Below are 14,028 nucleotides of genomic sequence, written 5' to 3' on the forward strand. Positions count from 1 at the left end.
TAATGTTTCTCCCTGTGATCCCCCACCCTCATCCCCACCACGTAAGCTCCTTGAGAGCAGACAATGTTTTATTTTACCTTCATATCGCCAGCACCGACCAGCATAATGCCCACCATTTGGCAGTCAATCACCTCAAACTCAACAAGTCCAAAATTCATCATCTAACTTTCTTATCTCTGTGGATGGCACCATCATCCTTCTAATCACTAGGCTTGAATCCATGGCTTCTTAACCTTTCTTTGTGTCATGGACCGCCTCTTTGGTAGGCTTCACAGTAATGAATTTTTCAGTTAGAGGTTAGTGAAAACAGAGGTGTAGTTCCTGCCCCTATTCAAGCTCATGGACCTCTTGAGAAGTACCCACACACCCCTGGGGGGTCATTGGAATTCATTGGAATTTAGAGTATAAAATCCTTGAGGGCAGGCATTGTCTTACTTTTCTACGTACATGTCCCGTGCTTTGCACGTAGTAAGTGCTAAATAAATGTTTTATTCGTGCATTCACCTTGCACTAAGGTCTTTAACACTAAGGTCTTTTTGAACCTCATAGCTTGCCCATGAAACATCTCCAGCACCCGGCATTCAGTAGGCGCTTAATAAATCCTCGTTGGACGAAGTGAGTGAATGAAGTCCTGAATGAGAATCCTACAAGCGAACGGAACCCCAGGGCTCTATTGTGATGGTGGGGACGCCATCGCACTGAGAGTTGCAAGGAGATGCTGTCATTGCTTCCTTTTTTTCTCTCTCCCGGGTGGAGAGCTGGGAAAGTCAGCTAGGGGTCCAACATGGCGCCGCCCTTAGACCAACGGCTTCTCAGACTGGGGGTCGCCATCTTGGCCCATGTGACCTCCAGCCCGGCCGGGCCCGGCTGGTGTCAGGCGTGCGGACGTACGGGGCGGGCCCTGGCGTCGCGGGCCTCGTGACAGGCACTTCCGCTCGGGGCGGCGGCGGTGGCGGAAGTGAGAGCGGAGCGCTGGTGTTGGCCATAAAGCCCGAGGCGGCGACGGCGACGGTGGTGGAAGAAGAAGGAGGCGGTGAAGGAGAAGGAGAGGGGAACCTCGTCGAGCGGACTTGGAGTGCCCTCTTCCCTGCTGTCCTGTTCGCCGAGCCCTCGAGACGCATCCGGCATCGCTCCCGAGCCCCCGGAGGAGCCGCCCGCCCTCTTGCCTGCGGTGAGCCGCGGGCCCAGCTGCCCCCTCCGTCCGTCCGTCTGCCCGCCCCCGGGTCCCCTCCGCCCTTCCCCCTCCGACTCCCCCATCCCTCGGGGCCGGGGCCTAACGAGGGTCCCGCCGCCCCGGCCCCCCTGACAATGAAGTGGGAGGTCCCGGGGCCTCGTGGGAGGGGTTCGAGCGCTGGTCAGGGGCGCCGGGACCGGTCGGAGGCAGCGGGATGCGGACGGGGACGTCGCCGGGGGCCCGGGGCTCGCCCTTCTTTCCCTCGAGGGCCGCCCGAGCCGGGGGTTGGGGGCCAGAGCGGTCAGCTGCCGTGGGATTGTTTACTGGGCGCTAGGTGCCGGGAAGCGGGGAGGAAGGGGCGGCCGTCCAGCCGGCCTTCGGGGCCGCAGGACCCGCTCGGGGGTGGTTCCTCAAGTGTCTCGGCCGCCGAGCTTTGCGAGCGAGGAGGGAAGGTCGGGAAGGATTCCGGCCTTGTGCAATGATGAAATGAGCGTTGGTGGCTCCTCACCAACGAGGAACAGGTCGTCCGTGTGATGAGAAGGATGACAAAACAGCAATTTTCCGTGACAGTTTCCCCGGTTGCAGTCGAGGGTGCGGGGATTTGTCACAAGTGTCAAGGCTGTGAGCCCATTAAGTTATTAAACTCGATTCTTTTGTTTGGGAGAGGCTTCGCCAGAACACCTGAGTCAAGCTGAATCAGTCAAAGTCATGTGGTCAGTATGCTTTTCCTTCGTGTTGTGTCCATGTGAGACCTTTCAGGCCGTGGAAGACAGAGGGCTTTTTGTGATCCACATGTGTTAACAAATCGTGGCTCCTTCGTGGGGTGAGGTTCTAGAGCTTGGCGGGGGGGGGGGGGGGGCGGCGGCGTTAAATTTAGATGTTGCCTAGTAGCTTTCTCTGGTTATCCTACTGAGTTATGTTTAGTGGGTTAAATAGACATTTTGAATGGAATCCTGAAGCTTGCAGTGACTTTTCTTGTGTTGTCTGATATTGTTTTTGGCAAAGCTTTTCTAGATCTTCTTCAACAGCAAGGAACAGTTCTTTGCTAAAGCCAGTAATTCAGCTGGCAGTTGCTACTTCAAGTACATTCTTCTATCGTTTAAGTAAACTTAGGAGCACTTGAGTGCTGTCAGGATAACTTACCTTTGTTAAAAGATAAACTGAGACTTGGAAGCTGGCCTTCTGTACCTGCTTATTTCTATTACTATAATTTGAGTTTTAACAAAATTGAGTGAAATAAGTGAAGATCTAGTGTTTAAGTGTTCATACTCTCTTTTAAAGGGTCATATCTTCTCCTTGGATACTGAAAGAATAAGTACTGTCTATTCCTTGTGACATTAACAGCTGATTTAAACACATGACTTGTCATATGTGGATTCGTAAAGTCTGTCCAGATTGTTATTCTTTTTAGAGAACTGGGGTCTTTCCAGATGTTTAGCATGAGAACTTGGTGTTAAGTAGGGTAACTTGCCCATACTTGGTGTTCAGATATTTCTTGATGAGTGAAATGAACCTTGTACAAGATTTGAGTTTGAATGGTTCTTCCCTAGAGAATGTTATCTTTAAAGCTGCCTAATATTAAAAGCCTCCGTGTGTGTATATGCATATATGTGTATATATATTTAATTTTAAAGAATGTAGAGATTTAAAGAAAGTAGAGATTGTTTATAAGTAGAGATTTTTTTTTTTTTGGATGAGGGATTCCAGATGAAAGCAGAGGCAAAGATAGGAATGTGGGAAAGAGCTTCCCAATTTAACCTGAAATAGTAATTCCAGCTTTTTGTTGATTTTCATTGTGAAGTATTCTTTTTATTCTTCCTTGGATTTATAAAAGAATATTACTATCAGATACTGTTCTCCAGATTAAAAATAGTAAATTTTTTATGCACAAGAATTTGTGTGGAATAAATTTGGATATCATAGGAACATACAGTAATGAAACTTTGGAAACATACAAACTGTTATTTCCTGAAGGGGAACATGTAGACATATAACTCAGGCATAGCTATTGCTTTCTCTTTCTTATTTATGTCAACCCAGATTACAGAATTGGCACATGATATTTTAGATTATATTTGGAATTTGATGGGTTAGGGAAATGTCTGTTTAGGTTGAATTTTGAGGGAAACTAGTTAATACCGCCAATGTACCTCTGTGACAAGTTACCCCTAGGGCTTCACTTGTTACTTAAAGCATATCCTTAATTTGGGGGATTAACTACTATTCCTTGTCCCTGTTGCTTTCATGATGCTTTTTTGTCAAATTCCTCATCTGTTTCCTACTGAGCTGCAGATATTAATGACTTGTTGAAATGTACTTACTGAAAGGTTTGAAACAATCACACTGGGTATGGGCTAGATTCCTGATTTCTTTAGCTGAAGTGATTGAGGAGTTTGCACACTTGGATCACGTCCTATCAGCTACATTCAGCATATCTTTATTAAAAGCTTGCCCATGTGAAATGCCACAGCTCTCACAGCTTTTTCGTAGTCCGAACAAGGATTTTTGTTGAAGGGTCTATAGTAAGACCGTGTGGATCAGAGGGACATTGATGTTTCAGAAAAACCGTGTTTTGACACTGTTTTATCTCATGTGATTGTTTGTGGTTACTTAATGAAGGAACAGTTGGATCTGAAGCAACTTCCAAACAGTGATGCTTATTTTGTCTACTTTTTTTTTTGTAAACTGTGTCTCTGGTTAGAAAACCTATGATCATAAAGCCTCTCAGCCTTATGGCATATGTTGCCTTGAATCAGAGTTGCCCACAAAGTGGGAGCAATCAAAATGCAAGCAAATAAATAAATAAATGCCTTCTCACACCCCCTCCTCCCAAACCAAACATTTATTTAGCCTGAGGATTTTACCTTTCTTGAGCATGAACTGAATTTTGAAGGAAGCACTGTGAATTAAAGTTTGTGGGTGTGGTCTGCATTTGATGTATCTTGCATAGGTAAATTAATGCAAAATACAACTGAGGTCTCTACAGTGATGTTACCTAGTTTGTTTTTTGTGCTCCTGAAAACTGTCCAACTCTGCCAATGAGTTCAGTGTTAATCCACAATCTAAAGTAATTTAAACATAGAGCTATGACAGATTTTAGTAGATGCCGAACTAAGGAGCCAAGGGCTAGGAATGGAAACTAGGAGGCTTCCTCCTTATTAAGGCTAAACAATGGTTCGCTTGGCACTGATGTCATCTTCTGAAGGACTTGGGGGATAGAAATAAGTGATTGCTTCTCTTTTCTTCTCCGATTCTGTATTCCAAAACCTACTGTCTTACTGCTGCCTCTTATCTCATATATAACATTGTTATTGAATTCTCAGTTGCGGTTCTTTGGGTTATCAAACTACTGTCGATTCCATTTAAATAAATTTCTTTGCTCTTCCATCTGCAGTTTGCTGCAGTAACATTTTGCAATGTGTTAATCTCAAAATTACCTGCCCCCACATTTTCTCTCTTCTTGCCATGGTTTTCTTCCCACTTTTTATACTGAACATAGGGAAAATAGTGTGCCTCTGCCTCTTGAAATTCTCTGAAGTGTAATAGTGGTTATTTATATCAGCTACAAAACAGAGGTGAGTGGTATGTCAGATAGATTTGAACACGTCAAAGAAATGTTTGTTGAATTTAGATTTTTTTTTTACTTCTTACAAAGATATATTTAAATTTGAAATCAGTTACAATTCTGGGCTGTGGTTTTCAAAAGCAACTTTAAAGAATAGCTGTTTTCAAAATACTTCATTTTGGGAGATAGTTTGAAAGTTTTGTGTCAGTCCTTTCTTGCATACTTTATTGCAAATTCTTTACTTCATGCAAGAGGACAGAGGAACCTCTGCTATGTGCTGCCTTTTTTTTTTTTTAAAGTGATGTCACCACTGCTGTGGAGATCAAGCTAACTGATTCTGCTTCTCATTTTGCATAGTGCCAAGCAGTATGAGTTCCATGGACACAACAAAATTGTGGCAACAAAATGAAAACTAATGTCCACTTTAGGAATTCTCCAATTTAATGAGTAAATTTCATATGGCCTAGCTTGTATTAGTGCTATTACATATATTAAAGGTGTGTGTGTCTCCCCTCCATAGTTTCTTCTTTTTTTTAATTGTCTCAATTGCTAAAACCCACCTTCTTACCCTCTCACTCTAAACCCTTCCCTCCTGCCCTGCAATTGAGAACACAAGAAAAACAACCTATTACAAACACACGTAGGGCATTGGTTTCTTCAAGGTAACTACCTACCTCATGACTATTGAGCTAATAACCACAGATGGACGTGTATCAGGCCGATTAAATACAATTACCTAGCTTATAAGCATGAAAGAGATCAACTATATGTCTTCAAGGTTTTCAAGGGAATCAATATGGAAAATGTTAGTAACTCATACTTTTATAGTACCTTAAAGTTTGTAAAATGCTTTCCTCCAAGTATTCTTTTACAGATGAGGAAACTAAAGGTCTGAGGTTAAGGGATTTGTCCAGTAGATCTAGATTCCTATAGCTATTAAATCTCTATGGTAGGAATCGAACTCAGGTTTCCTGATTTCAGGGCCACAATTCTCAGTTGTTTATACTGCCTACATATTGTCCTCTGTGTTCAGACTCTGGTGTTTGTATCCATTTTAGTTTTTGTTTCTATCCTTTAGTAGACTATAAGCTTCTTGCAGTCTTGAAAATTAGTTATAGTGCTTGGCTGTGTCTTCCCTCACTTCTACTGCCTCTTTTCCGGTGGGAAACAGCTCTGCCAAACCAGGGGGAATAACTAATCTGCCCCAGGGCTCAGTCAACTGTTTCAGGGAGCCCTTCTTGGGCTGTGCTGCTGCAGACCTTTGTTCAGATGGAGCCGCCTTTCTGGAAGTGAATGGGGGTCAGTGAAGGAGAAGCTGGGAAGGAGAGCTGGGTACTGGCAGTGTGCTGAAACTTGTACTGCTTGGTGCTGAGGAAGGGTGACTCAGAGCCTGCAATCTATATAGGGAGCAAGACACACAAACAGACGCAAAATATCTAAAAACACATATGAGGTAACACCTATGAGAATATAATCACTGTAGTGAAAACTATAGAAATGGGTTGTAGTGATGGTTTGAGATGGATGACACTAAGCAAGAAATGGCAAATGGTAACAGACTCTTCATTTCCACCCCCAGACCCAACATAGATTTTCATTATTCTTAAACATTTCAAATAATCAAAGTAAATTTGCCAGTCTGGATCTGATGGAATTGGATTGTGTAGGGCCTTAAATGTCAAATAAGAATTTGTGTTTATTTGAGACAGTAGAGAGCTACCAAAGTTTTTTGAGCAGGAGTTACATGATCAGACCTTTTCTAAGTCCTTGTTCTTTACCTTTCTGCATTGTTTAACATCATCCCCTCCCAAATGGTCTTATCTTTTTTATATTTCTTGATTTTCATTTCTTGACACTGTTCTCTCTGGGTTTCTCTCCTAGTTGTTTGACCACTGCACTCCCCAGTCTCCTTTATTGGGCCATCTATCTCAGCTTCCCCCTCTGTCCCCAAGTAACTGGATGTTCCTCAGAACTCTGTTCTGTTGCTTTCTCTCTATATTCACTGGCTGATCCTTTGAGTTCAGTTATCATCTCCGTGCAGATGACTGATCTGTATTATCTGCAGATGAGTGATCTGTATATCATGTCTTTGTTCCTCTCTTGAGCTCCAGTTTGTCATCAGTCAACAAGCAAATATTAAGCTCCTACTGTATAGGTACATAATTTTTGTTGCTGTTCATTCCTTTCAATTGTGTCCAACTCTTTGTGACCCCATTTGGTGTTTTCTTAGTGACCTGGCCAGGGTCACACCACTAGTAAGTGTCTGAGGCCAGATTTGAACTCAGGAAGATAAGAGTCTTCCTGACTTCAGGCCTGGCTTGTATCCATTACACTACCTGTGTACCAGATACTGGTCTGGACTTTGGTTCCTAACTAGAAGGTGCTTATATTCTAGTGGGGTAGAGAGGGGAGAGGAGGCTGACCGGGATGACATGTATACATATAGGTAAAGTTATGTAATCGGGGGGAGCACTGGTGTATGTAGGAGAAGCCAGAAGTGTCTCAAACTTCAGTAGAACTTTGGGGCAGAAATAAGGAGGGATTATATTCCATGCCTGTGCAGAGGCCTGGAAAAAATTAATGGAATGTTGTGTGTGAGGATTATCAAATTGGTCAAGGTAGTCAGGTGGTACAGTAGATAGGGCTGTACTTGGAATCAGGAAGACCTGGGTTCAGATCTTGCCTCAGATGCTACCTAGCTCCATGACTCTGGGCAAGTCTTAACTTCTCAGCTTCATCTGTAAAATGGGAGATGCTATTGCATCTGCCTCAGAGTTGTGAGGAACAAATAAGATAGCACATAAAACAGTTTGCAAACCTTAAAGTGCTGTATAAATCCTACCTATTATTATGGATATTAATACGTAGAGTGGTGAAGGGGAGTAATGCACAACATGTTGGAAAGATAGTCTGGAATTGGATTGTATAGGGCTTTAAATGTCAAATAAGAATTTGTGTTTTATTTGAGACAATAAAGAGCTATCAAAGATTTTTGAGCAGGGGTTAGTTACATGATCAGACCTTTAGGCATATCACTTTGGCTGCTGTGCGTAAGATAGACTGGAGCCTCCCAGAATAGGAGGCTATTTTTAATAGTTCTACTAATAGGTTATATGGACCTGGATTCTAGCTCTGTAAGCAGAGAAGGGAATTGATGCCAGAGATTGCGTGGACGGAGAATTGAGAGGGTGTGGGAGAGAAGAGCTGAGGATGATTTGGAGGTTCTAACCTGGGTGGCTAGAAGCTTGGGAAGTTCAAAAGAAGGGTTTTGTTTTGGACATGAGGGGTTTGAAGTGTCCACAGGAGTCTAGAGGGAAGTGTCCCCTCGGTGGTTGGTACAACTTTGCAATAAACATCCCGTAGACATTTCAAACTCAGCAAGTCTAAAACAACTTGTTATCTTTTATACTAAGCTTCCCCCCCCCCCCCCCGCAAAAAAAAGATTCCAGTGGCTCCCTCTTGCTCCAAGGATGAACTACAGATAGGGCGTATATAGCTTTTCTTCAGTAACTCTTGCCAAATTGGTCTGCTTGCTGTTCTCCATCCATGACATTGTTTCTCCTTTCTCTGTGCCTTTGCACAAATTGTCCTTCCGGTCTGGTATTGTGGATCCCTAGCTTCCTTTAAAATTTAGTTCAAGCCTCAGGTCCTAACCTCCTTCCTGAAGCCTTTCTGTATTGTCCAACTACTAGTGCCCTCACTAGATTACCACATATATTATTTAATAATAATCATGGCTAATATTTATGTAATGCTTAGTATGTGCCTAGCATTGATCCTTATAACATGCCTTTGAGGTTGGTGCTGTTATTATCCCTATTTTACAGATGAGGAAATTGAGGCAAACAGAAGTCAAGTGCCTTGCCTGGGGTCAAACAGCTAGTATGTCTTAGAGTCAGATTTGAAATCAGGTCTTCCTGACTCTAGCCCCAGCACTCTACTGTGCCTCCTAGCTGCTTCCAGTATTTTTTTCTACTATTTCCTTATATGTGTGTGTTGTGTTAGTGTGCTCCTTGAGGATAGGGATTGCTTTGCAGTCTTGTATTCCCACCACCTAGCATAGTAGCTGGCATGTTATTGGTACTTATTAAATGCATTTTGTTGTTGAAAGGCAGCATTTTAAAAAAATTCTCTTTCTAGGTTTGATCTTTTCTTCTCTTTGCCCATTCAAAGCAGGTTTTGAAGATGTTTCAGTAGCATTATGTTAATGAAAGTATTTGTATCAGTTAAAAATTATTACTTTAATCTGACTTTGAGCTTGTTTTTCCATCAGTAATTTGGACCTGTTCTGCTGGTAGAACTCGCTCAGATACTGGGCTGTAATATCTCTGAGGTGAGTTTAACATAGTAGTAGATACTACCAGCAGCATTCAGTGCACTTCACTTTGACCTAGTAAGAATAGTCCCCATGCTGTTAGAATTACTTATTTAAAATGATGTAGCATTTTGACTGCAATTGGTAGTAGTGGCAACTTTTGCCTCTAACAAAGTATTGTATAGGTTACATATGACATTTCATACACTGTCTCTGTTGAATAAATTTATAATATTCTCATCCTGCGGAATAAATTTCTACACAGTATACTGGCTATGATTTTGTTACAGTGTGGATAGATGTGCTAAAAGATTTTAAGCTTTTCAGAGATATAGGTCAGGATGACCGGAGATGGTTCTTGTTAAATCACCCACCAGAGCCAAGTATATACATACATATACATCCCTGGAGTATGCCACTGGAGACCTACTGTAGCATGTTGACATTATCTCTTTGAGACCTGCCATTTATCCAGTTTTGAATTCATTTGATTATATTATCATCTAATCCATATCTTTTCCATCATCTCCCCAAGAATAGTATGAGATAACTTTTTCTAAAACTTTGCTAAAATTTCAGCCAGCTAAATCCCTAGCTTTCCTATAATCCTGCCAGAAGGCATCTAGGTGGTGCCTGCAATGGATAGAGTGCCGTGCCTGAGTTCAAATCTGACCTCAGCAAAAATCTGGTCACACTAGCTGTGTGACCCTAGGCAAGTCACTTAACTCTGTTTGCCTCAGTTTCCTTGTCTTTAAAATGAGCTGGAGAAGGAAATGGCAAACCACTCCAGCGTCTCTGCCAAGAAAACCCCAAATGTAGTGAAGGAGAGTTGGACACAACTGAACAGCAGTCCTATCAGAGGAATGTGAGGTTGGTCTAATGTGACTTGTTTTTGATAAAGCCTTTTTGGTTCTTTATAATCACCAGTTTCCTTTTTTAGATATTTAACAACCATCTCTTTAATGATTCTTTTTAGAATTTTCCCAAGAAATGAAGTCAAGCTGACTGGCCCAAAATTTGCAAAACTACCCCCCTCCCCCTTTTTAAAATCAAGACATTTGTCCTTATACAATTTTTGTGGTACCTCTTCTCTTTTCCTTTCCCATCTGCCAGTTCTTTTAGGACCTAAGGAGGTAATTCATTCTGGCCAGATGACGAATTTGTCAAGGACAGCCAACTTGAAACTGGTGGTCGGGGATCATTTATCATGCTAGAAAATAGCCGCCTAGTAGCAACTGGAGTAGTGACTGGTCCATTTTGCTTAAGCTTTTTTTTTTTTTCATATTTATAAAATGTTTTGTTAGGTACTTAATATCGAACAACAATACAGACTTGTTTATCGACTATTCACTTTTTGATTGTCTTTAGGTTTTTTGCATTCATTTAGCAATACATGATTCTTACCATCTCTTAAAAAGACAGTTCAGCAAAATCAGTGCAGTGAGTGAGTAGGACAGTATATGTAATGTTTCATATTCATAGTCTCCCCTTTTGCAGTGAATGGAAGTAGGTTCATTTTTTCAATTCTTTTACACCGTTCAGTTTTGTTTTATTGTTCTTTTTGTTCATGTTGTAGCTATTATATATTCCTGATTCCATATTAGTGTGGGCAAGCCTTCCCATAGTTCGCTGAAGAATTCTTGTTCTTGAAGTTTAATGATTCTTTTTTTTTCTAATTTTATTTTCGATCTGCAAAAATTTTCACTATTCCACCCATCTCCAATTAAGAAAGAAAAACACAACCTCTTTTACAAATACATAGTCAAATTTCTAAAGTGGCCATGGGGGGGGCACGAGTCTTGCTTTCAGTAATGGGGTTAAGTGACTTGCCCAGGGTCACACAGCTAGTAATCATCAAGTGTGGAGGCCAGAGTTGAACTCAAGTCCTCCTGACTCCAAGGCTAGAGCTCTATCCACTGACCCACCTAGCTGCCCTCCCCTCTCTATCAAGGAGGTGGGTAGCATGTTTTTAATCATTAGACCTCTGGAATTGTAGTTGGTTATTATTCTGATCAGAGTTCTTAAGTCTTTAAAAGTTGTTTCTTCACAATATTGTTGTCGTTGTATAATTTGTTCTCCTGGTTCTGCTCACTTTGTATCAGTCCATACAAGTCTAGGTTCCTCTGAAACCATTTCCTTCATTATTTCTTAGAGCACAGTAATATTCCATTACATATACCATAATTTGTTCACTTTTCCTCAAATTGCTGAGCTTCCCCTTCAGTTTCCAGTTCTCCACTGCCACAGAAAAAACTTTTAGTTTCTCTAATCCTGTGTTTGCACTTCAAAGTTGCTACATAGCTCTGATCTTTTCAACTGGAACATTTGGAAGTACTCTTTCACTAAAGATCTATTTTCTGTGTTTTGCTGGGTAAGTTATTTTTGGTTGTAAAATCAATATTCTTTGCCTCCTGGAATACTGATTCTAAGCTCTCCACTCCATTACAGTGGTGGCTGCTAAATCACATGTGATCCTGACTGTGGCGCTTCAGGTACCTGAATTCTTTCTTTCTGGCTGCTTGAAGTGTTCCTTGACCTGAAAGCTTGGATTTTGGCTGTAATATTTCTGCGAGTTTTTAGTTTGGCATTCCTTTCAGGAGGTGATCTGTAAAGTTTTTGTATTTCCACTTTCCCCTCTCTTTCTAAGAGAGTTGAGCAGTTTTCTTTAAGATTTCTTAAAATGGGGGCAGCTAGGTGGTACAGTGGATAGAGCACTGGCTCTGGAGTCAGGAGTACCTGAGTTCAAATCCAGCCTCAGACACATAACACTCACTAGCTGTATGACTGGGCAAATCACTTAACCCCACCTGCATTAGCAAAAAAAAAAAAAAAAAAAGATTTCTTAAAATGATGAGACCCTTTTGGTCATACTTTCAGTATTCCAGTGATGCTTAAATCTTCTCTCCTTAATCTGTTTTCCAGGTCAGTTGCTTTGCTATGAGAGATTTATATTTTATTTTTTCAGTCTCTTGACTTTGTTTTAATCATTTTTCATGGAAGCATTAGCTTCTGGTCCATTCCAATTTTCAAGGAGTTTATTCTTTGGGTGAGGTTTTGTACCTCTTCTGCCAAGTTATTAATTTCTTTCTTCCATAACTCTCATTTGTTTTCCAGTTTTTCCTCAAGGGCTGTCATGTTATTTTTTTTTAACTCTTGCTTTATCTCTTCCAGAAATTCTATTTGAATTTGTACCCAAGGTATGTTTTTCTTTGTGTCTTTGTTTGTAGATGTTTTAGAATCCCAAAGCTGAGAATGGATAGCTTGCAATCCATATTGATAGAGGAAATACCCTTGTGGAGATCACAGATTTATTTTGTGGAGTGGAGGGTGAGGGAATAGAAACTTATACCAAGTACAAGTAATCAAGGCAGTTTATTAGAATTATCTTTTCATAACATTGAATCAGTGCTGGACACAAAAGCAGGCACTTGAATGTTTTATTTTTTAATTCTGCCTCTTAGTCCTAGTCACTTAGTTCATGCTGTTGAAGCTAATTTAAGAAGCCAATAGAATTTAGAGACTTTAGAAAGCAGTAACATTTAAAGCACAATGTTTAGAACAGTAAATTTGGAATTTGCCCTCTGCTTTTTTTCCTTGTAGTAATTGAAAGTACAAAATTAAAAAACTTTATAGGCTCTAAATTTGTTTTTAAGAGGAGAAGGAAGTTCAAGGTAAGAAAAATTTCTGTTTTTCCCCCTGAAAAATAAAGGGTTGAGACATCATTGTTTTTTCAATTTAATTTTGCCAAGGAACACTTTGGAGGCTTTTTGAAATATATTGATTGTCATGACTCATAAATACTGGTTTGGGAAGGAGAGAGAGTCTGGGCATATATCCTGGGAAAGAAGAAGAGGTTAGGTAGTTTTTGGAGCAAAATAAAAATCTCACCTAAAAATATGCCAATAGTGATTTCTGATAGAATTTCATATATAACATTTTAGTTATATATGAAAAATCACCAGCACGAAAATGTTCTTTAAGACCCTTTATTCACATCATTTGAAATATAGTTTGGGAAACAGCTTGAATGTGTCTCAGATCTCTGATAGCCATGATCGGGTCAGCGTTTTGCTTGCTCTACTTCTTCATCCCAATTGACCTATACTTTCAAATTTAAATTGACTAAAAATAAGCCATTATGTCATATTTTATCTTTAGTGCTTTTTAAAAGGAATACTGGTAGATTGATGTGTCTGAAGGATGCTAGTTTTCTAAACACTTAGTTTTTCTGGGAGGATTAAATCCTTTTGCTCTCAGCACTTTAAAACGAGTACTCTCAAAATGTCAGTAGGCAACTATTGCTTCACATTATACCTTTATACACAATATAACTATCATTTTTTTTCTCGTGTTCAGTGATTCTTCCCAAATGGCCTTATCTTTCAGCTTGCAGTGTGTGTGTATGTATACACGTACACACACACATACATGCACACACGTACACATCAGCAAACTGATTTTTCTCTTTCTGCCCTCTCCCTTGCTAGTTTCTCTCCCTCCCCAGATTACCTCGCATGTACTCATGTGTAAATATGTTGTAGTTTTCCAGTAGATTGTAAGCTCCATAAGGTGTTTTGTGGTTTTTCTTTTGCCTTGTATCACACACTGCTTTGCACACAGTAGACACTGGAACTCCCAAAGTTGAAGACTTGAATCTGTTGGGGGACTATGGAGGAGAGTGATGTGTTTGTTAAAAGTCAGTATTGAGCACTCGCTGTATAAAATCCTCTCTAAAGCACAATTTTAATGTCAGTTGTGGAAAGTTATTACTACTTGCTAAACAATATAATTATATGCTAACTTTTTTGTACGTGTTTATTCTAACTGGATTTTAAATTTCTTTGTTGTTGTTTTTTTTCCAGTCTTCCTGTACCCTGAGCACTTATGGTTAGCATTCAGTATTTTGTCTAGAGGATTTAGGAGAAGAAAAAAAAACAACTTTACAGTACATAAGTGATAAACTGTGTGACAGAC

The 14,028-nt window shown here is 40.7% G+C and overlaps 1 protein-coding gene across 2 annotated transcripts in view; it reads left to right on the forward strand.

Annotated features, from left to right (window-relative positions):
- The first annotated feature begins 948 nt into the window (after positions 1-948).
- RAB7A (RAB7A, member RAS oncogene family) overlaps positions 949-14,028 on the forward strand; it is a 51,401-nt gene continuing 38,321 nt past the window's right edge. The window contains exon 1 of one of the 2 annotated variants that reach the window (XM_027863825.1): positions 949-1,171. The gene's annotated coding sequence lies outside the window, so the exon portion shown is untranslated. The remainder of the gene's footprint in view (positions 1,172-14,028) is intronic. The other variant, XM_027863824.1, reaches the window with a different exon arrangement.

The sequence above is a fragment of the Vombatus ursinus genome, unplaced genomic scaffold (genome assembly GCF_900497805.2).
Source record: "Vombatus ursinus unplaced genomic scaffold, bare-nosed wombat genome assembly UNPS02014773.1, whole genome shotgun sequence".
NCBI classification, from domain to species: domain Eukaryota; kingdom Metazoa; phylum Chordata; class Mammalia; order Diprotodontia; family Vombatidae; genus Vombatus; species Vombatus ursinus.